Source organism: Lissotriton helveticus, chromosome 4_1 (assembly GCF_964261635.1).
Source record: "Lissotriton helveticus chromosome 4_1, aLisHel1.1, whole genome shotgun sequence".
NCBI classification, from domain to species: domain Eukaryota; kingdom Metazoa; phylum Chordata; class Amphibia; order Caudata; family Salamandridae; genus Lissotriton; species Lissotriton helveticus.
In genome coordinates this window covers 526,150,021-526,171,349 of record NC_136063.1, presented here as the reverse complement: position 1 = coordinate 526,171,349, position 21,329 = coordinate 526,150,021, and positions in this window count along the sequence as shown.

The following is a 21,329-nucleotide window of genomic DNA, read 5'->3' as shown; positions in this document are numbered from 1 at the left end:
CACCCCTCAACATTGAATGGATGGTTGATGTCTATCTGGACAACCTAACAGAGGTGTACATTGATCATAACCCATTGCGGTCCTGGTATGGGAAAAGTGGCCAATGGCCACTGATCATCAGGCTGGCGATAAACTATCTGGCTTGCCCTGTCGCAAGTGTCTCTTCTGAATGTGTTTTCAGTGCTGCTGGTTCCATTGTAATAGTGAGAAGGACAAGTCTCTTGCCCTAAAACGTGGAGAGGTCAACCATGATCAAAATGAATCAGCACTTTATACGACCGAATTACACAATACATGAATCAACGGAGGAAGATGAGGACAGCAGCTCAGGTGACAGAAGTAGTGAGTTAGATGATGATTACCTACTTCTGGTTGAACCCCCAGAGATTCAGGACGAGCTACACTTCCCTGACAATTAGGCTTCCTCTTCTTATTGTCTTCCTCTCCTATTTAGTTTTATTTGTGTGTCTGTATTTCTGGTTAGAAACTTCGAATCACAACAAATCCATCACCACCGTCTTCTACTCTTTTTATTGCCATATATGAGTTGTAGCTGTCTGCATTTCACAGTCCACACCTCCGAATCCTGCTTCTCCATCATCCTGAATCTCCCTAAATCCATTGCCCTGAAGCCAGATAATGATTGGATGAAGCATAATAAAAGAAAATCGTTCCTAGTTGATTCCCCCAAAAGAAGTGGAACATGATGATGACTACTATAGCTATCCTCTTTTTAGAGCCCATTAACTGAAGAAGAGAAGGAACAGGTAATATATGTATGATGCCATGCATTGGATGCTGACTGAGTGATTTGTGTTGTTGTTGTTTGTTGTGTATGAAGTTAATTCATTGGGTACTATTATCTAATCTACACATTAAAAGTAACTCAATGCAATTTTTCCCTTCTTGTATTTTTAATAACAAATGTATACTTCTACTGCAGGCCGATACATTGCATTTTGAATATAGAAAGATACTCACTCTGTACACTACACACCAGGTTGGACAACACCATGATGATGATGACCACAGTGACATAATATATTCACAGTCACTCAGTAGGATCGGAGATGATTGATGGCATAAGTCAGGGCGTTTCATGAGTGGCATAAAAGGTAAACAAGACAACAACAACCACAGCAGACCTAATTGTCTGTGTAGCGGTGGAGTCGAGTGTAGTGTGGTATGACTGACAGCGATGCATTGATTTAGTCATTTAAATTGTAAAATGCTATGTTGCTGGATATGTGCTTTGTCAGACTCTGTAAAAAAAATGTATGCTAAAAGGGTGCCATCACCGTGGGCCTGCTCTGTCCTGTTGCTGTTGTAGGTTAATGTTGGAAACAGACAAGAGTAGACATGATGCATTCATGCCGCCTCTGAAAGTGTTCTTGTTGCACTTCACAGTAACTTGTTCATTTTATTTCGACTTGGTTTTTCAATATCCCTTTTGATTTTCCATCTACAATTACAGGCAGGCCTTTACCCTGTGCTATACTTGGGAAAACAATGTACACTTACCTTACCAATGAATCTACATCTGCCAGGCAGACAGTGGTGTCACCCAAGATTGATGGACGGAGCATCCATGGAAGGGAGGACCAAGAGGAATGCCGAGATGCAACTCTCCATTTTGACCAGGATAACACAGTAACGGTATCAACTTTCATCATCTTTTAAATAATGTGATTCATTTTTTGTCTTCAATCATTACTACTGTGTGTTGTTGTTATTATTATCATGTTTGCTCTCTGCTTATAATTCATCCCTACAGCTATTTTTAAATTTTCTTTGCTATCTTAAACCCAGTACAACCAAACACAAACTGTATGTAATCCGGGTCGCTCTGAGGGCAGACAGGCAAGGTAAATTGCATAATATTAATATACTGCTCATAGGGGCCTGGAGATGGGGTCCTGGGCCCCTGGGCCCCTGGGCCCCTGGGCCACATCTTCACCGGGGGTGCAAGATTGGATCCCGGGCCCCTGGTCAGTATTCACAGGGGGTGTGACGGTGTCCCCCAACTTCTGCTGCACGCACAGGCCCGGAGTTGGGATCCCAGGCCCATCTCCCTTCTTCAAGGGGAGCGCAACAGCCCTCCCTGGCTTCGGCGGGGGCCAGGGTGGGCTTCTGGCACCCCAGGGGTCCGATCTTCTCCATTTCCATGTCCTCTTGCTCCTGATGGCGCTCCTCAGCCACTGGGAGCACTCTCCTTTGCCCTCTGGGTCTCTGAGAGGGTGCACTCTGCAGGGAGCAGTCTTCCCTGGCTCCCTGCACCAGCCTTTAGCCTGGCTGTCCTCCTGGGCCTCTCTTCTCCCTGCACAGAGGCCCCTGCTTCTGTGCACCGGTGCTGTTCTGGGCCCTGGGGAGCAGTCTGGGGGTTCCTCTTTCCAATTGCCCATTGCCAGGCTCTAGCACCTTCTGCCTCAGCAGACCACACCCCAGAGAGAGCTTATCTTCCTGTGCAAGCACTTTTTAAAAGTTGAGTAGGGGGCTGGCAAGAAGTCTCTGTTTGTTCTATCAAACAGCGATACATCACTTCCCTGCTCCTGCTCCCTCCTTCTTGTCCAGCCTCTGTGTTTGTTCAAAATGGCATTGTTTAGGGTCTCTGGCCAAATATTCTCTGAAAAAGCCCCGTCCCCCTCGCTGCCTTCTCTCCTTGATGCAGCCTGGTGCCTGACACCCAGTGATAGCTGCTGATGGATGAGCCAGTAGCCCCACCCATCTTCTCTTCTTGGAGAGGTGGCCTTAGCTTGTGGAAGAAAAGTTATCAATCCATCCTGCTGAGGTCAACCCTCAGCCAGGGCCGGGTTATTGCTGGCTCAGAGAAATATGACAGTCCTGGATGACCCAAAAGCAGTACAAATATGACTTTGGACTCTGCAGAATACTCTTTCTCACATACGTTACAGTGGACTTTAGTGCGTGTCTGGAATCTGTAGGCCTTATGAAAGTTACTCTAGCCCATGGGCTCCACATCCCCATAAGGGAATAATGAAGTGAAAAAACAGTAAAACACACTGACTTTCCCTGGCATGTTTCTTCCCAATCTCTAAAGCCTATTCCATGTCACCACCCCATTCTGCATAAGTCCTGCCACACCAGTCTATCTGCACCTGCTCCTGGGCTGCGCACACTAGGAATGTCCCCTGCGCAGCCCCTACACGTGTGCACACGCATGTACACATGTGTCTACATGTAACCAGCCCAATGTACCTTACTCCAGCTGCTGCACAGTGGCCTGGTCAAGCCAAGGGGACACCAGTAAAGTCCCCATGCAGTCTCCTTCATCCTGAGTTCACTGTGGGAGAGTCCCATGAGGCTCCCCCACAATAAAAGCTCAACAGTTAGGTGCTCAAAAAGGGAAAAATCCGGGCAGACCGTAGTGTCAGAACCACCTTCTAACACTCACTCTCAAGGATCGTCATTTATATACTCCAACACTCACATATACTGCCTTTCACATATGTAGTTACTCACTCATGTGCCACTGAGACATCCACTCACTCACCAATACACCCATACACACACTCACCCACCCAAACAACATTTCACAGATGCACTCTTGAACCCATATACCCAGCGAATCTTGCACTCACACATCTATGCACATAGTCACACACCCGCACAGACACTTAGGCATCCATACAGATACTCAGACAACCAATCAATAACTCATATAGACACTCATGTAGCTACTCGCCAACCCATGCAGCCGCTTACACTCCAACTGACAGACTGATACAGACATTCACACAGATTAGTCACTAACCCATGCATTCAGTAAGACACATTCAATCACTCACTTATAGTCACACACCTAGTCAATCATCCATTCAGACACTTCTACACCCACTCATTTTTTAATACACCTTGGTATATATATATATATATATATATATTCACTGAAAAAACCATAGGTTATAGACCATATATAGTTAGGAATTAGCATTTACAAAACCTTGAAAATTCACTGCAAAAACCATAGGTTAGAGACCATATATAGTTAGCTGGACATTTTATTGACATAAAACAAATGAAATTCCATATATAGTTAGTTGCACTAACTATATATCGCGCACCCGCAATCCACTGCTGATGATGTCACATATTACATCATTCATGACATGGTCAGTGACATCACTGATGACATCACTGATGACATCTCAAATGACATCACTGATGACATCTCAAATGACATCACTGATGACTACATCCAGTGACTGTATAATTCTGTAAAGTTAAAATATGTCTTACATATTGAAGAATGAGTGGATGTATAAGTGTCTGGACGAAGGATTTAGTAGGTGCATGACTGAATGTATGAGTGAGTGATTAAATGTGTCTCACTGAGTGCATGGGTTAGTGACTAAACTGTCTTAATTTGTGCATCATTATGTCTGTTGTTCTGTAAACTGCTGCATGTGTTGATCAGTAGCTATATGAGTAACTATATGGGTTATTGATTGATTGCCCAAGTATTTGTATGGGAGACTGAGTGTGTGTGTGGCTAGCTGGGAGGTGTGTGACTCTGTGCAGATCAATCTGTACTTGTATCAATGATTGTATAAGAAAGTAAGTATGTGTTAGTACATGTTTGAAAATGTAAGGTGCTCTATGTTTAACTGTATAGACAAGAAAATGGAAGTCTCATTGATTCTTTACAGGACTGACTAGGTGTGTAAGTAACTCCATGGATGAGTGGCAGACTGTGAGTGTCTGTATAGGTGTATGAGTGCATATGATAGTGTTGTAAAGATGAGTGATTGTATGTATGAATGATTGTATGGGTGAATGAGTGAAGGTGTGTGTAGACGTAGCAATCAGTGAGTGCGTATGTAGTAACTAGTATTGGTGTGTCAATGGTTTCAAAAATTATACTCTTTTTAACACTGGGTGAAACAGAGGTTATATTAAAATGTGAGGAGATGCATTGTATTGTCACATGAATGATATCATCAGTGATGTGGTCATTGATGTCAAATGAGATGTCATCAGTGATGTCATCAGTGATGTCATTTGAGATGTCATCAGTGATGTCATCAGTGATGTCACTGACCATGTCATGAATGATGTAATATGTGACATCATCAGCAGTGGATTGCGGGTGCGCGATATATAGTTAGTGCAACTAACTATATATGGAATTTCATTGGTTTTATGTCAATAAAATGTCCAGCTAACTATATATGGTCTCTAACCTATGGTTTTTGCAGTGAATTTTCAAGGTTTTGTAAATGCTAATTCCTAACTATATATGGTCTATAACCTATGGTTTTTTCAGTGAATTTTCAAGGTTTTGTAAATGCTAATTCCTAACTATATATGGTCTATAACCTATGGTTTTTTCAGTGAATTTCAATGGTTTTTTAATAGCAAATATCATAAGCTGTCGAATGTCAAGTACGTGGTAAGTAAAAACATTTTCGTGTTTATGCACACTGATCTGCTTTGAATGCTGCCCCCCACCCCTCATTTCTATTAGGAGTACTCTCTCTTTGCAGATAGTGAAGGGTAGTTAACGCAGCCCTTTGCCCCCTTTGTAATCCGTCGTGCCTGCTTCTCTCTCCATTTGATTGATTGTTCTCTTTGGTTCATTCTCTATTTACAAACAAGCACAGAGTCGCAATACTCTGTTTAGTCTTTGCAGATAGCGAAAAACCGTGTAAAAAAACAAAAGGAATCGAGCAAAATCAGTAGGCCACTAATGGGATCTCTTTTTGACCTCGCTAAAATAGAAACATTAGGAACAACCTGTTGAAAATAGCAATGCGTATGTACATAAGCGGCGTTCATTTGTGTTCACAGTACCCCTTGTTGATTGTTTGAATCGAGCATTGAATTGTTCGAAGTTGGTTCTCTTAAGGATCTTCTCTGCCTGCAAACGAGGAAGAATAGGAATATTCTCTCTCCCTTTGCAGATAGTGAAGGGTAGGTAACGCAAGCCTTTAACACGTCGTACCTATTTCATTCCTCATTGATTGATTGATTGTCCGAACATTGACTGTTTGGGAATTAGTTCTTTTTGGAGGTATTCCCTGTTTGCAAATAAACGTAGGAAAATCTTTGCAAGTAGTGAAAGGGTACGTAATGCGGACCTTTCTCCCCCGTTGTAATCTGTCATGCCTATCTACTCCCCACTGATTGATGCACCTGTTTCACCCGGACCATTTACTAGACATACGTCATCTGGCCCGACCAGAGAGCACCCCTAGTGAAAAGGACATATGCAATAATAACGAAGTGATCACTGTATCCTGTTAACAGAAACTTTAGCATGAAACAACCTGGAAAGAAAAGAATAGGAAAACGAAAATCAGTAGGCCACTGATGAACATGAACTTTTATTAAACAACGAACAAAGAAACGATAACATAACGTAATGATAAAACCTATTAATGTCCTAGAAACAAGAAAACGTTAAAATATGCCAGTGGTGAGAGACCAGAAAAACAGTAAGAGAAACCAAATCACCCCTCGCTGTCCCACCGCCTGCCACGCCAAAAAAATCGATAGACTAGGGAAAATGCAAGTCAGTAGAACATCCGCCCCCACTCTGGAAACTTCCAAGGTGGGGCAGGGTTCCGGCTACGCCCAGCCGGGAGCAGCCCATATAAGGCAGGTCCTGCTGCCACGCCTCGGCCAGGAGATCCTAACGTAGGGTGTAGCCGGAGGAGAGGCCGAGACCAGCGGGACCCGGCCAGGGGATTGCCTTTACAACGCTGAACAGTTGCAGGGGGGGGAATGTCTCCTCGACCCTCCCCTCTCTCTCCCAGTCCGGCCGCGGTGGCCCTTGAGAGTTGCAGGTAGTCCCGCCACATGCTCTTCCGGTCCGGCCACCAACGGTCGGGGGGCCGAGGCCGACGGGATCCGGCTGCAGCCGATAAACCAAGAAACCCGTTCATGGGGCCAGAGCCAGGGGCGTCCGGCCGACATCTACCGGAAGCCCGGCCCGAAGACGGACGGGACACTTCTTCTTTCTTGTATAATTGCTGCAACAACCCTGGGGGGGGGATGTCTTGCACATGCCTCCGACCCCCCCCCCTCGTCCTCATCGCCTGGTCCGGCCATAACAAATCTGAAGCGAGACGCCGTGGGGTGCACTGGGAGGGAGAGACGGTGCGAACAGGCCTCTCCCGCCTCCCCAGTGGAGGCCTCCCAGCTGCACCCTCAGCGCTCCAGGCGCCCGGAAAAGAGTTCTTCCACTGTGGCCATGCTGCAACGTCTCGCCCGGCAGGGTGGAGCCCGTCCGCTCATTTGACCCCGCGATCGCCAGTAGCTACCGAACTCTCAAAATGGCGGTCGACCTGGCAAGAGCGGGCCCAGCATAAAGAAATGGCCCGGTCACTGGTTGACTCCACCACCGTAGTCCTCCACGACCTTGAAGATTCTAGAGGAGCCGCGGGAGTCTCCGACCCCCGATGGGGAATGACTGCCATGATCACCCGTGGAGTGACGAAACTGTATCCGCGGGACGTCGGCGCCAGCCTCACTTTGAATTACTAGAATCCTGCAGACCTCACTTCCGGTGAAAGCACAGTGTGACCCGGTAGGAAAAATTGTTGCACCCCCTCCCCTTTTTGACTGATAGTTCAAACCACCGATCCTTTCCTTTGCCCTTTTAACGGAACTTTGGACTGCCTCCCCCTCTTTTACATTTTCTAGAGAAAACAAAACATTAACCACTACATTAGCATAGCAGTTGACACCAGAACTGTTTTCAAATTGAAAACCAACAACATCTTCAACAGAATCCTTTTTGTTTCTGCTGTGACCCTGCTACAGCACAGGCATTGTCCCCAGCAGTAATTCTGCAATGCCGGTAAGAATAGCTGTGGTGCCTACTGGACTCACTCACCCCCGCGGCGCCCCACGCCGTTATTTGCTGGGCGGCAACTTGCTAGACATCACTTTCGTGCCATCTAGATTTCAGCGCGTTCTGCTGCCTTGGAACTATTCGCACAACAGACCGCTACTGACAAGAATATTTCATTATTGGTGCTGTCAATTTCAATAAATCTATTGGATAATTCAAAAGAAATTGCCACGGTCTCTTCGTTGTTTAAATGTTTTTACTGTTTTTGTTTTGTTGTATATATTTATATGTTATTAAAGTTTTATATTCCTACTACTTTGTTGGAGTGCTATATATTTTTAATGTGACACATAATTGTAAAAACTTTGATGTACAAAGAGTCATTCCTGGAATCTTCCGCTTCAGGCTCGGTCCCCTCCCCAATCACAATACAGGATAGTTTTCAGATAGTAGGAACACGTGTGGTGTGACGGATCTCATCGGGTGTGGGCCTTGATCTACTATAACTCCTTTGAAGAGGGGTGATTCTTTACAGCTGGGGCCATAAACTACATCTGCAGGGCTAGCTGATAGCCTGGACAATCGGACACAGAGGAACAGGAGTGTCAGAGGGTGCGGTAGTGAATAGGGCGAAAGGGAGGTGTCGGGCGGGCACAGAGTGTGATTCTCAGGGAAGAGCAGCGCAGATGGGGGGAGGTTTATTGCCCATGCATAAGACAGAGAGCGGGGGTGACCAGTGCCTGGGGAAGATGCTTGCGAGGGTGAGGAGCCATGCTACGAATCGACAGCGTGCAGAGAGTGGGTCTGGTCAAGACATCTAAAATGGCTGCCGTGCACGACAAAAGTGTGGCATTTCAAAAAAGGCAAGATGGCGCAGACAATGTTTTTCAACACTTCCTCATTTCCTTGGAATCGAACGTTAACAGACGTTGGGGCATATTACCAAAGTTAAGCGATATTTATCGCTAACGATGCTTACCAACGAATTTTTTACCGCTAAGCATCGTCAGAAATTATCGAAGATAAACCTTGCTATTATCAAGGTTTATCACAAATGCGATAATAAACGGCCGCAATGCATGAATATCGCTAAAAACTCAGCGATATTCATACATTACCGAGCTAATGCTCTTAGCCATGTTATCCACCTCCCATTGGATAACATGGCTAAGAACTGCTCAGGGCAGGTGTTATTTTTTGGAGATATTCGCGCTTAGCGCGAATATCTCCAAAAGTTGGTAATAGGAGATAGATATCTTGCATGTTGTAATGCAAGTTATTGTGGTATATGGAACTCATACCATAATCTCTCAGGAAAGCAGAAACTGATCCTTTTGGGACCGCCTAAAAAGGCCTAGGGGGTGAGGAGTACTCTACTTTGCCCCCTTTTCACGTTCCGAACTATTTTATTTTACTCTCTTCTGTAATTACACAAAATATCAGCGATAAGATGCATCGGAGACACACAGTGAGAGAAAGGAGGCCGGAGATGAAGAAGAGATGTCAAATACACATTGGAGATAATATAGTGGCAGAAGGGAAGTAAATATGAGTAAACTTACCATGTAACATAAAAATGTTGCACTCTATACTATAAGTCTCATTTTATACTACAATCACTTCGCTACAACCTCATAAATTAAAAATAAAAATGAATAATGTCTCAAACAATTTTTGATTTCTAAATATAAATTTATTCTTCAGAATTTTCTAAATTTGAAAGAACTAGTAACATGTCCTCATCAGCAATGTCCTCATGAAAAGTCTGCAATAATGATTCTTGTAACTCTATGGTCTCCAAACACTCGATAAATTCGCCATCAAGAGATTGATCAAAAAAATCATTCAAGTCATCTCCTCCTTCTGACAATATTTCATTATTGGTGCTGTCAATTTCAATCAATGTAGTGGAATCATTCAAGTCATCTCCTCGTGACAATATTTCATTATTGGTGCTCTCAATTTCAATCAATGTAGTGGAATCATTCAACTCATCTCCTCCTTGTGACAATATTTCATTATTGGTGCTGTCCATTTCAATCAATCTAATGGAATCATACAAGTCATCTCCTCCTTGTGACAATATTTCATTATTGCTGCTCTCAATTTCAATCAACGTAGTGGAATCATTCAAGTCATCTCCTTGTGACAATATTTCATTCTTGGTGCTGTCCATTTCAATCAATCTAATGGAATCATACAAGTCATGTCCTCCTTGTGACAATATTTCATTATTGGTGCTCTCAATTTCAATCAATGTAGTGGACAAATCAAAAGAAATTGCCACGGTCTCTTCATTGTGAGCCATTTTATTTTGAAATTGCTTGCTGTAAATTGCAGAAAAAAATAATCACTTTCATTTATCGTTTTTAGTAATACATAATATAAAACTAACTTTATCAAGTATTTAGTATAACAGAAGGACTGCAAATAAATAACAGAAAACATTTTTCAAATTATCTTCAAGTGTACAACATAGTTCCCCTTACAAATTAACAACTCACCTTTTTAAAAGTAGGAGAGGTGTTAGTACTGTGTAAATCAAACACCAGAAATTCACCACCAAAAATTCCTCACAAATGTACCTCAGACAGTAGTATCACAAAATGGCTGTGGTTTCCTCTCATTTGACATATATACATAACCAATTAACTTTCATCACACACAAATACAAAACCAAAGTAACATTTTAATTGGTTCTAAATTTCAACACTTTCAAATGTGTTTTCCCCATGCAATTTTCCATAGGACATTTACATATGTCTACAGCCTGAATGGCTGAACGGAATTACACCAAACTTGGCAAAATGGTACATCAAACCTAAGAGGTCAGGAAGGATCTACTATGCCCCCTTATGGTCATTTCCCCCTTCACTTTGGCCTCCTCTTGTCTCTCAATCCTACCGAGAGACAAGATGGCGGCCGCTACGGACTGTTTGGAATGTTGACAGATGCCGGAGAACCAATCAGCTTCGCAAAGCTCCGTAACGCGAAAAGTACGCGAAGCGGAGCGCTGTTACAGATATATATCTTTTTTTGAACGTTAATTTCTCAAAATCCACTGGAGCACACATATTGAGACCTAGCAAAGGCACATCGGTCTACCAGTCCCTAATATTTTACCAAGTTTCGTGCAAATCCATTCAGCCGTTCGATTATTATTATTATTTATTTTTTTTGCCCCGCGGGGCCCTTTTAAAACCTCCACATCAAACCTAGGGGGTCAGCGAGGATCTACTATGCCCCCTTATGGTCATTTGCCCCTTCGCTTTGGCCTCCTCTTGTCTCTTGATCCTACCGAGAGACAAGATGGCGGCCGCTACGGACTGTTTGGAATGTTTACAGACGCCGGAGAACCAATCAGCTTCGCTTCACAAAGCTCCGTTGCGCGAAAAGTCCGCGTACTGGAGCGCTGCCCGGTCCGCTGTTACAGATATATATCTTTTTTTAAACGTTAATTTCTCAAAATCCACTGTAGCACATATATTGAGACCTACAAAAGGCACATCGGGCTACCAGTCCCTACAATTTTGCCAAGTTTCGTGCAAATCCATTCAGCCGTTCAGGCTAAAAGTGAGGCCAACCGCCCTATGGAAAACTCAATGTTAAAAACACGTTTTGGGACCCCCCTTTTTTCTCGACCCCCCCTGGACGAACCCCCCCCCCAATTTTCAGGGGCTGCTCAGAAACAAAATGTGCCATTTTCCTGAAAATTTCAGCCAATTCCGTCCACAAACGCCAAAGTTATTAGACATAGAATTTTCAAAAATCCCATAGAGAAAAAATCCTAACTATATATACCTACTGGCGACCGCCAGTAGGTAATATATATATATATATATATATATATATATATATATATATATATATACCAAGGTGTATTAAAAAATGAGTGGGTGTAGAAGTGTCTGAATGGATGATTGACTAGGTGTGTGACTATAAGTGAGTGATTGAATGTGTCTTACTGAATGCATGGGTTAGTGACTAATCTGTGTGAATGTCTGTATCAGTCTGTCAGTTGGAGTGTAAGCGGCTGCATGGGTTGGCGAGTAGCTACATGAGTGTCTATATGAGTTATTGATTGGTTGTCTGAGTATCTGTATATATATGTATATATACAGATACTCATGTATATATATATATATATAAAACATATTTAGACTTTATAGAAACACTGGATGATGTCATCAGTGATGTCATTTGAGATGTCATCAGTAATGTCACTGACCATGTCATGAATGTTGTAATATGTGTCCAATTTGCTCTGATAAATCAGGTTTATTCGTAAATGGCAACAAACGGCGTGCTTCCACCTCTCTCGGGGTCTTGGTCACATGACCATTTGTTGAAACAAGAAAGTGATATAGGTTTTCAAAGTTTACACGTCACAGCATGCACAGTTAACAATGAAAAAAGACTGTGTTGTTTAGCAATTCATGCCTGTCAGAAAAGGTTATTTAACATAAAACTATTGCATTGCAATGCGATATCCATAAAATAAAATGACGTGATTAGGGTAAAGTTACTTAGCAGTTGACACAGTATAAGCAATATTTTATATTGCCGAGTACCAATAGGAGTTTCTAGTGTGATGAATGACGGTATTTTTGATATTATTTATTTTATTTATTTATTTTGAAGGTTTTATAGAGCGTGGACACGATCCTTTGCGGATATCAGAGCTCTTTACAGTGAGCAAAGTAAATTATACATAACAATAAATTAGGGTAAATCACAAATAGCATAACAAATTATATAGAGAATTATGTGAAGAAAAGATCACGCATGGCATGGCATAACAGTTTGTGCACAAAGGAAAAACCATAGAGTACATACCAGGAACATCTCGATTGAGTCAAGTCAAGGGCAGAATAAAGTGACTTGGATGTTTAGTTGGACCCTTAACAAAAGAATGGAATACTAGTAAAGGGACTATTGATCTCCAGATTTACTTAGTCTGTAATCAGGTGAATTTTGCCATGAGATGGTTTTCTGCCAGCCATGTCTGGGTGTTCAGGAGTGTAGTGTTAACCTCTTCAGCGTGGCGCGAATTCTCACGCTGTGCTGAAGGTTCTAATGAGCCAACGGGCTCATGACGGAACGGTTCCGTCATGAGCACAGGCCAACCGACGTTCATGACGGAACCGTTCCGTCATGAGCACCAAAGGGGTTAAGCCGTTTAATGTCTTCTAGGTTGTTGATCTTAAGATAAAGTTGTGTATCGTCAGCGTACATATGATATTGCATGTTAGACACATGAAGAATTTCGGTGAGTGACTCCATGAACAGGTTAAACAAAGTGGGGCATAATGAGGACCCCTGCGGGACTCCCAGCCTTACTGGAATTGGTTTGGACAGAGTGTTGTTGACCTTGAATTTTTGTGTTCGGTTATGGAGAAAGGAGTTAAACTAGTTTAACACTGACCCTGATAGTCCCATTCTAACTTTGAGAAGATCTAGCAGATTCTCGTGTTTGACCGTATCAAAGGCTGAAGATAGGTCTAGTAGGATGAGTAGGCATGATCCTTCTGGTCAAGGATTTGTAGCGCATCGTCAATAATGTGTGTCATGGCTGATTCAGTGCTGTGACCTGTTGTGAACCCTGATTGGTGATTGTTAAGAAGGTCAAAGTGATCAATATCAGTGATCAATAGAGACTACAGTAGTGGTATGGGTTGCCTTAACCTTGTTCATTGTACTTGCGACTAGTGAGGGTATAGTACCCATGTTATTAGTTGGACATTGGGCTGTACATGTTGCCGAGTTGTTGCGAAGGAGTCGGCTAGTGTTCTGGCTATTTGCAGGGATTATACTGCGGACTGGAGTGAGCAGTTCTTCAAGGCTGTGACAAAGACCTGTTTAGGTTGAAATGCGTTGCCAAATAAATTACATTTTTATGTGAAACGCTGAGTGCGGACTATCCGTTCCTGTCTTGATATGAGAGATGGTGGCAACTATTTATGATTATTGGGACTCGCACCCTCTATTCTGCACCTGCCTCGAAGGCTGGATGTGGACAGGTTTCTGCGGGACACACATGAAAGAATATATATATATAGACATACATAGTCAATGAAAAAAACAGGTTTACATGGATGTTATAGACCCAGATTTCAGTCATACAAAACCATTGAAATTCAGCAGTTATAGTAAAGTGAGCTAACTATAATTTACACCCCCGCAATGCACTGCTCATCACCAAACATAGTACATCACTCATTGTATGGTCAGTGAAATCACTAATGACATCTTAAATGAAATCACTGATGACATCGGCCAATGATTGTAAGGGTTTATAAGAGTTTATGGGTGTTAGACATATATACTATCCTACTACAAAAGTTATATTAGTATACTAGTTGTACTACTAATGAGTGATACTATCTCTAGCATGCATATTCTGAGTGGGTGTGTGACTGCCTGTATCAGCATGTGACTTGGTGTGAAAATGGCTGTATGGATGTGTGAGTACATGCATAAATGACTGTTTGCATGAGTGAGTGGATGTCTGACTAGGTCTGTAAGTGTGTGAGTAGTTGTGACATTGGGGATTCTAGGTGGTTGCATGGGTATGTGAGTGAGTGTGTGAGTGGTTTTGTGGGTCTGTGAGTGGCTGTAGGGGTGTATAAGTGGGCATCTGAATAGCTGTGTGGTGGGTGAATGAGTGGGTTTGTGAGTAACTAAAATACATAACACTAATATAAAAATCGATAATTTAAACAACAATATTTTCAAAAACGATATTACTAACTTTGATATTTTTAAAAACGATATTTCTTACCTTAATGTCGATATTCTGGACCACGATATTCTTGCTCTCAATAGTCCCGTATGAGGATATTTGAAACACAATATTTTCATATATCAATACTTGAAACTCCATATTCTGTCTGTGCACCGCCGCAATTCTCACAGTACAATAACATCTCATCTGTGAATCATAGTCATACCATCGTAAAGAAAAACTTAGGGCCCAATTTACCAAAAAAGTTTAGAAGTATGGATGAAGTTCCATGGCTCTGCCAGAACACACTTTTACAATTAATCAAGAGGGAGGGATCACTTGTCCTGCGTGAACCAGGGTATGCAGGAGATCGAACAACGGTGTCTCCAAAATTAAACCCTCATGCACGTGTAGGGTAGCGTGGTAAGCGGTATATCTTGATTCTCCGCTCTTCTGACACGTGTGTGCATAATCATCGGGTTTTCGGTATGCAGCCTCCACCAGGAGGATCTTACCCTCGGTAAAAACAGTAGTGACCCAGTGATGTGGAGGGAGTGTAGGACAATAAAAATCCCCCGGAGACCCAGTAAACGGAATTTTTATTAAATCTGGGTTCGGGTGGATCCCATTAGGGGAATGCTCCAATCATGTGCGCTCTGTTGAAAAAGTTAAGTTTTCAGGACGCACTAGCATTCAAAATGATTTAAAATGGCCAACATGTTTCAGCCCTCTATGCCGTAAATCGGACTTTAGGGCTTTCTTCAGGACCCGTGGTGAAAGGTGATAGTGATGCTAAACTATTAAATTTATAGCAAGCAGGTGTGTAGAAAAAGGGAAATTTTCAACCTGTTTCTTGGTTCTCGAGGTCACGATGTACCTATAGTTCAGACATAATGATAAAAGACATACACAGACATACACAAATACACAAAAAAAGGGTAAGGGAGACACATAATGTAGTGAATTCACTACTAGTCAATGCAGATTGTTGCAACTTAAAATAGCAATACTTCGTAACCCCCAATAATTGGCAGTGTCAACTCTCTCTTTCTCCAACAGGCTAATGCATGCAAAAAGTGGTTCATAGTCAATAAATCATAGTCATATGCCAATCTTTAGGGTCTAGGAAACCCCACCACTTAGAAGACTATCGTGATAAGTCACAAGTGGTAATTGTTTGTCATGTGGCATGCAGTCAATACTCATTCATAAGTGCAATTTCTAGTATCTTTAGCATGAAATGGATTGCCCCGCGTAGTGAAAATCTTTCATACCGCCGTGCTCTGTGCGTCAAATTTATACCTGGAATAGACAATAGTTACACCTCCTTTCGTTGTAACCGGGGCATATATACTTATATGCAAACGCTATGCCAGTAAAATAATACCTGTCCACTAGGACGACTATGGTGAAGAATCGAGATATGTGGCCATTGTAGTTCAAACATCACATGCAGGATACCTCATTCGTAAAAGAAATCTCTAATACATTACTATGTTGGGGCTAATAATGGTTGCTTAACGTGGTGAGGAAAACAATCATGCCGATGTGCTCTGTGCGCCCTACGCGCCAAAATCATACCTGAGATATATATTAGTTACACCTCCTTCGGGTGTGGCAAGGGCTTCGAGGGGGCTAAACAGAAGGAATAACGCACTGTTAGCGTGAGGCCTGGCTCAGTATACTTGCGGTTTTGGTTGCTGAAGGGTCTCGTGGAGATACCTAACGCTCCTGTCCTCGCGCTTCGCGTTGCGCTTCTGCTGCCTCTTGCGACCCGGAAGTAACAGTGATGAGCTTCCGGGTCGGTATTTCTAGTATTTTCATAAAAATAGAAAGGGGACTTCGTCGTCCTGCGTGTTTTCAATGTTGTGACTCTAAGAATCTTGTTCTTCATCCCGCTTTGTTTTAAAGCAAAATTACTGGTCCAAAAAAAGGGATATTGTGAAAAATCTTTGAAATATCAATACAAAACAAGGAATTTTTGAAAAGGCTAAGTAATTTAGAATTTGCAAAATTACTGGTCCAAATAAGGGATATTGTGAAAAATCTTTGAAATATTAATACAAAAAAAGGAATTTTTGAAAAGGCTAAGTAATTTAGAATTTATATCTTTCAAATCGGGGTACTCAGTTTTTGGTGAAGTAGGTAGTGAAAGGGTACAGAATTCATCTTAGATGTTCCTCAAAAAACAGTCTACGTTGTTCGTATTAGAGATATGGTCAATAGTGTTCTGAGTGGCGCTCGTCTTGGGGTCACGCTTCTTATTTCAAAACTTGGAAAATGAAAAAATGAAGTGAATGAAAACTGCGAAATGAACCAAATCTTGGTGATCAGTTGTACAGTTTTTGACAGATTAGTGAATTTTTATGGCAAGCAATTTGTTAGCATAAGGTGCACAAATCATTTCTGGTATTTTTTACGCAGAGCAGGTTTGGGGTTGTCTCTCATTCCGAATGTGCTCACATTTGGTACATAGTTCATCTCTGATGGTTTTTCTCAGTACGGCCTGGCGGTATCTTACATTATGGAATATGCCTCATGGTAGGCAGTCTTATTTTAACACACTCAGCCACGGGATATTATCATTGAGCCCCGTGATATCTGTCCCCAGACGGTGGACCCAACGTTGCTCTTTTTCAAAGAGGATTCTTTCTGCGTTGCTGTCCTTAGTATCCAGTGTTTCTAGGATGACCCAACTGAGGTCGTCCACTGTATGGTTTTTTTCCAAAAAATGACTAGCCATCTTGGTTGTGGTTTTTTTGCATTTGACATTGCTTTTGTGCTCAACGATCCTTTGTTTGGCTTTTCTGCAAGTCATGCCAATATAGTGCAGTTGGCAAGGGCAGGTGATCATGTAAATTACATGGCTCGTATTGCAGTTTGTGTGTCTGAGCATTCTCCATTTAAGATTTGGAAGTAGTTGTAACTCCTTTGTTGGTTGGGTCAATTTACACACTGAACAAGAACCGCAGGGATAATGTCCAATAATGGGGGGGTTTCCCCACAAGTTGGATTGTTGTCCTCGTTTTGTTACAGGTGGTCTCGTGTGCACCAGGATGTCTTTTAGGTTCCTACAACGCCTGTTGGCGAATCTCGGTTTTGGCCAAGAAAGAGCGCCAGAGGTGAGGATCCTCCAATTCTTATTCACAATTTTCTTGACTTTGTCAGTTACTGGACTGTAGGTCGTGACACAGGTAGTGAGATCTTCAGGTTCTGTTTTTGGGAAGGTCTCTAGGAGGCCTTCTCTGTTCTGGTGCTGGGCTCTTTTTTTGCATTTATTTACCACTCGTCTTGGGTAGTCTCGATGTTGGAGTTTGGTGCAAAGATCTTGTGCTTGCGCCCGATATTCAGTGTTCTTGCTGCAGTTCCTCCGCAATCTAAGGAACTGGCTGTAGGGAAGATTTTCCCTCAGAGGGCGTGGATGAAAGCTCTTGAAGGAGCGGAGACTATTCTTTGCTGTTTGTTTGAAAAAGGTGCGTGTTTGTAGATGCCCGTCTTCTGCATATATTGTAATGTCCAGGAAGTCAAGGCTTTTTCTATCTGCACTGTAAGTGAACTTCAAACAGTTGTCTTTTGTGTTCAACCATTCGTGGAAGTCTTTTAGATCCTCCTCACTGCCTGCCCAGATTAGCAGGATGTCGTCAATATACCGCTTCCAAAGCAGTATATGACGGATATAAGGGTTTGTTTCTGTGTGTATATGAATGCCCTCAAAGGTGCTTACATATAACCCGGCCACGCTCGGGGCAAAGGTACTGCCCATCGATGTCCCATGGCGTTGTAGGTATAGTGTCTCTTTGTATAGAAAGTGATTCTCAGTCAACGCCATGCGGCAACATTCCAAGACGAAGTGTCTAGGGGTTTTGTATATCCAGTCCTTCTCAAAGAGAATTTGTTCAAGCATATCTAAAGTCTCTCGTTGTGGTAGACTTGTGTAGAGACTTTCCACATCAAGTCCTACAAGCATCATGGTGTCTGGTGAATATTCTACATCTTTGAGTAGGTTCAGAAGGTGTCGCGTATCTTTTAAGTAGGTGGGTGTACTCTGGACCAATGGTTTGAGATAATGATCAGCAAACTGTGAGAGAGGCTCTAAAACTGATCCAATGCCTGACACTATAGGTCGTCCCGGAGGTGGCAATCGGGCCTTGTGAATCTTTGGCAATGAATAGAAGTAAGGAATTTTAGGGTTTTTTGCTACTAGAAATTCAGCTTCTTTTTTGGAAAGCCAGTCATGAGCTTCTGCTTCTTCGATCATCATTTGTATTTCTCTCTGTAGTCTCGGAGTGGGATCGATGGATAGTTTTTTGTAGAATTTTTCATCTGAGAGGAGATCAAGACACTGCTTGTCATAACCTTCTGCAGACAAGAGGACTACCCCTCCTCTTGTCTGCAGAAGGTTATGACAAGCAGTGTCTTGATCTCCTCTCAGATGAAAAATTCTACAAAAAACTATCCATCGATCCCACTCCGAGACTACAGAGAGAAATACAAATGATGATCGAAGAAGCAGAAGCTCATGACTGGCTTTCCAAAAAAGAAGCTGAATTTCTAGTAGCAAAAAACCCTAAAATTCCTTACTTCTATTCATTGCCAAAGATTCACAAGGCCCGATTGCCACCTCCGGGACGACCTATAGTGTCAGGCATTGGGTCAGTTTTAGAGCCTCTCTCACAGTTTGCTGATCATTATCTCAAACCATTGGTCCAGAGTACACCCACCTACTTAAAAGATACGCGACACCTTCTGAACCTACTCAAAGATGTAGAATATTCACCAGACACCATGATGCTTGTAGGACTTGATGTGGAAAGTCTCTACACAAGTCTACCACAACGAGAGACTTTAGATATGCTTGAACAAATTCTCTTTGAGAAGGACTGGATATACAAAACCCCTAGACACTTCGTCTTGGAATGTTGCCGCATGGCGTTGACTGAGAATCACTTTCTATACAAAGAGACACTATACCTACAACGCCATGGGACATCGATGGGCAGTACCTTTGCCCCGAGCGTGGCCGGGTTATATGTAAGCACCTTTGAGGGCATTCATATACACACAGAAACAAACCCTTATATCCGTCATATACTGCTTTGGAAGCGGTATATTGACGACATCCTGCTAATCTGGGCAGGCAGTGAGGAGGATCTAAAAGACTTCCACGAATGGTTGAACACAAAAGACAACTGTTTGAAGTTCACTTACAGTGCAGATAGAAAAAGCCTTGACTTCCTGGACATTACAATATATGCAGAAGACGGGCATCTACAAACACGCACCTTTTTCAAACAAACAGCAAAGAATAGTCTCCGCTCCTTCAAGAGCTTTCATCCACGCCCTCTGAGGGAAAATCTTCCCTACAGCCAGTTCCTTAGATTGCGGAGGAACTGCAGCAAGAACACTGAATATCGGGCGCAAGCACAAGATCTTTGCACCAAACTCCAACATCGAGACTACCCAAGACGAGTGGTAAATAAATGCAAAAAAAGAGCCCAGCACCAGAACAGAGAAGGCCTCCTAGAGACCTTCCCAAAAACAGAACCTGAAGATCTCACTACCTGTGTCACGACCTACAGTCCAGTAACTGACAAAGTCAAGAAAATTGTGAATAAGAATTGGAGGATCCTCACCTCTGGCGCTCTTTCTTGGCCAAAACCGAGATTCGCCAACAGGCGTTGTAGGAACCTAAAAGACATCCTGGTGCACACGAGACCACCTGTAACAAAACGAGGACAACAATCCAACTTGTGGGGAAACCCCCCCATTATTGGACATTATCCCTGCGGTTCTTGTTCAGTGTGTAAATTGACCCAACCAACAAAGGAGTTACAACTACTTCCAAATCTTAAATGGAGAATGCTCAGACACACAAACTGCAATACGAGCCATGTAATTTACATGATCACCTGCCCTTGCCAACTGCACTATATTGGCATGACTTGCAGAAAAGCCAAACAAAGGATCGTTGAGCACAAAAGCAATGTCAAATGCAAAAAAACCACAACCAAGATGGCTAGTCATTTTTTGGAAAAAAACCATACAGTGGACGACCTCAGTTGGGTCATCCTAGAAACACTGGATACTAAGGACAGCAACGCAGAAAGAATCCTCTTTGAAAAAGAGCAACGTTGGGTCCACCGTCTGGGGACAGATATCAGGGGGCTCAATGATAATATCCCGTGGCTGAGTGTGTTAAAATAAGACTGCCTACCATGAGGCATATTCCATAATGTAAGATACCGCCAGGCCGTACTGAGAAAAACCATCAGAGATGAACTATGTACCAAATGTGAGCACATTCGGAATGAGAGACAACCCCAAACCTGCTCTGCGTAAAAAATACCAGAAATGATTTGTGCACCTTATGCTAACAAATTGCTTGCCATAAAAATTCACTAATCTGTCAAAAACTGTACAACTGATCACCAAGATTTGGTTCATTTCGCAGTTTTCATTCACTTCATTTTTTCATTTTCCAAGTTTTGAAATAAGAAGCGTGACCCCAAGACGAGCGCCACTCAGAACACTATTGACCATATCTCTAATACGAACAACGAAGACTGTTTTTTGAGGAACATCTAAGATGAATTCTGTACCCTTTCACTACCTACTTCACCAAAAACTGAGTACCCCGATTTGAAAGATATAAATTCTAAATTACTTAGCCTTTTCAAAAATTCCTTTTTTTGTATTGATATTTCAAAGATTTTTCACAATATCCCTTATTTGGACCAGTAATTTTGCAAATTCTAAATTACTTAGCCTTTTCAAAAATTCCTTGTTTTG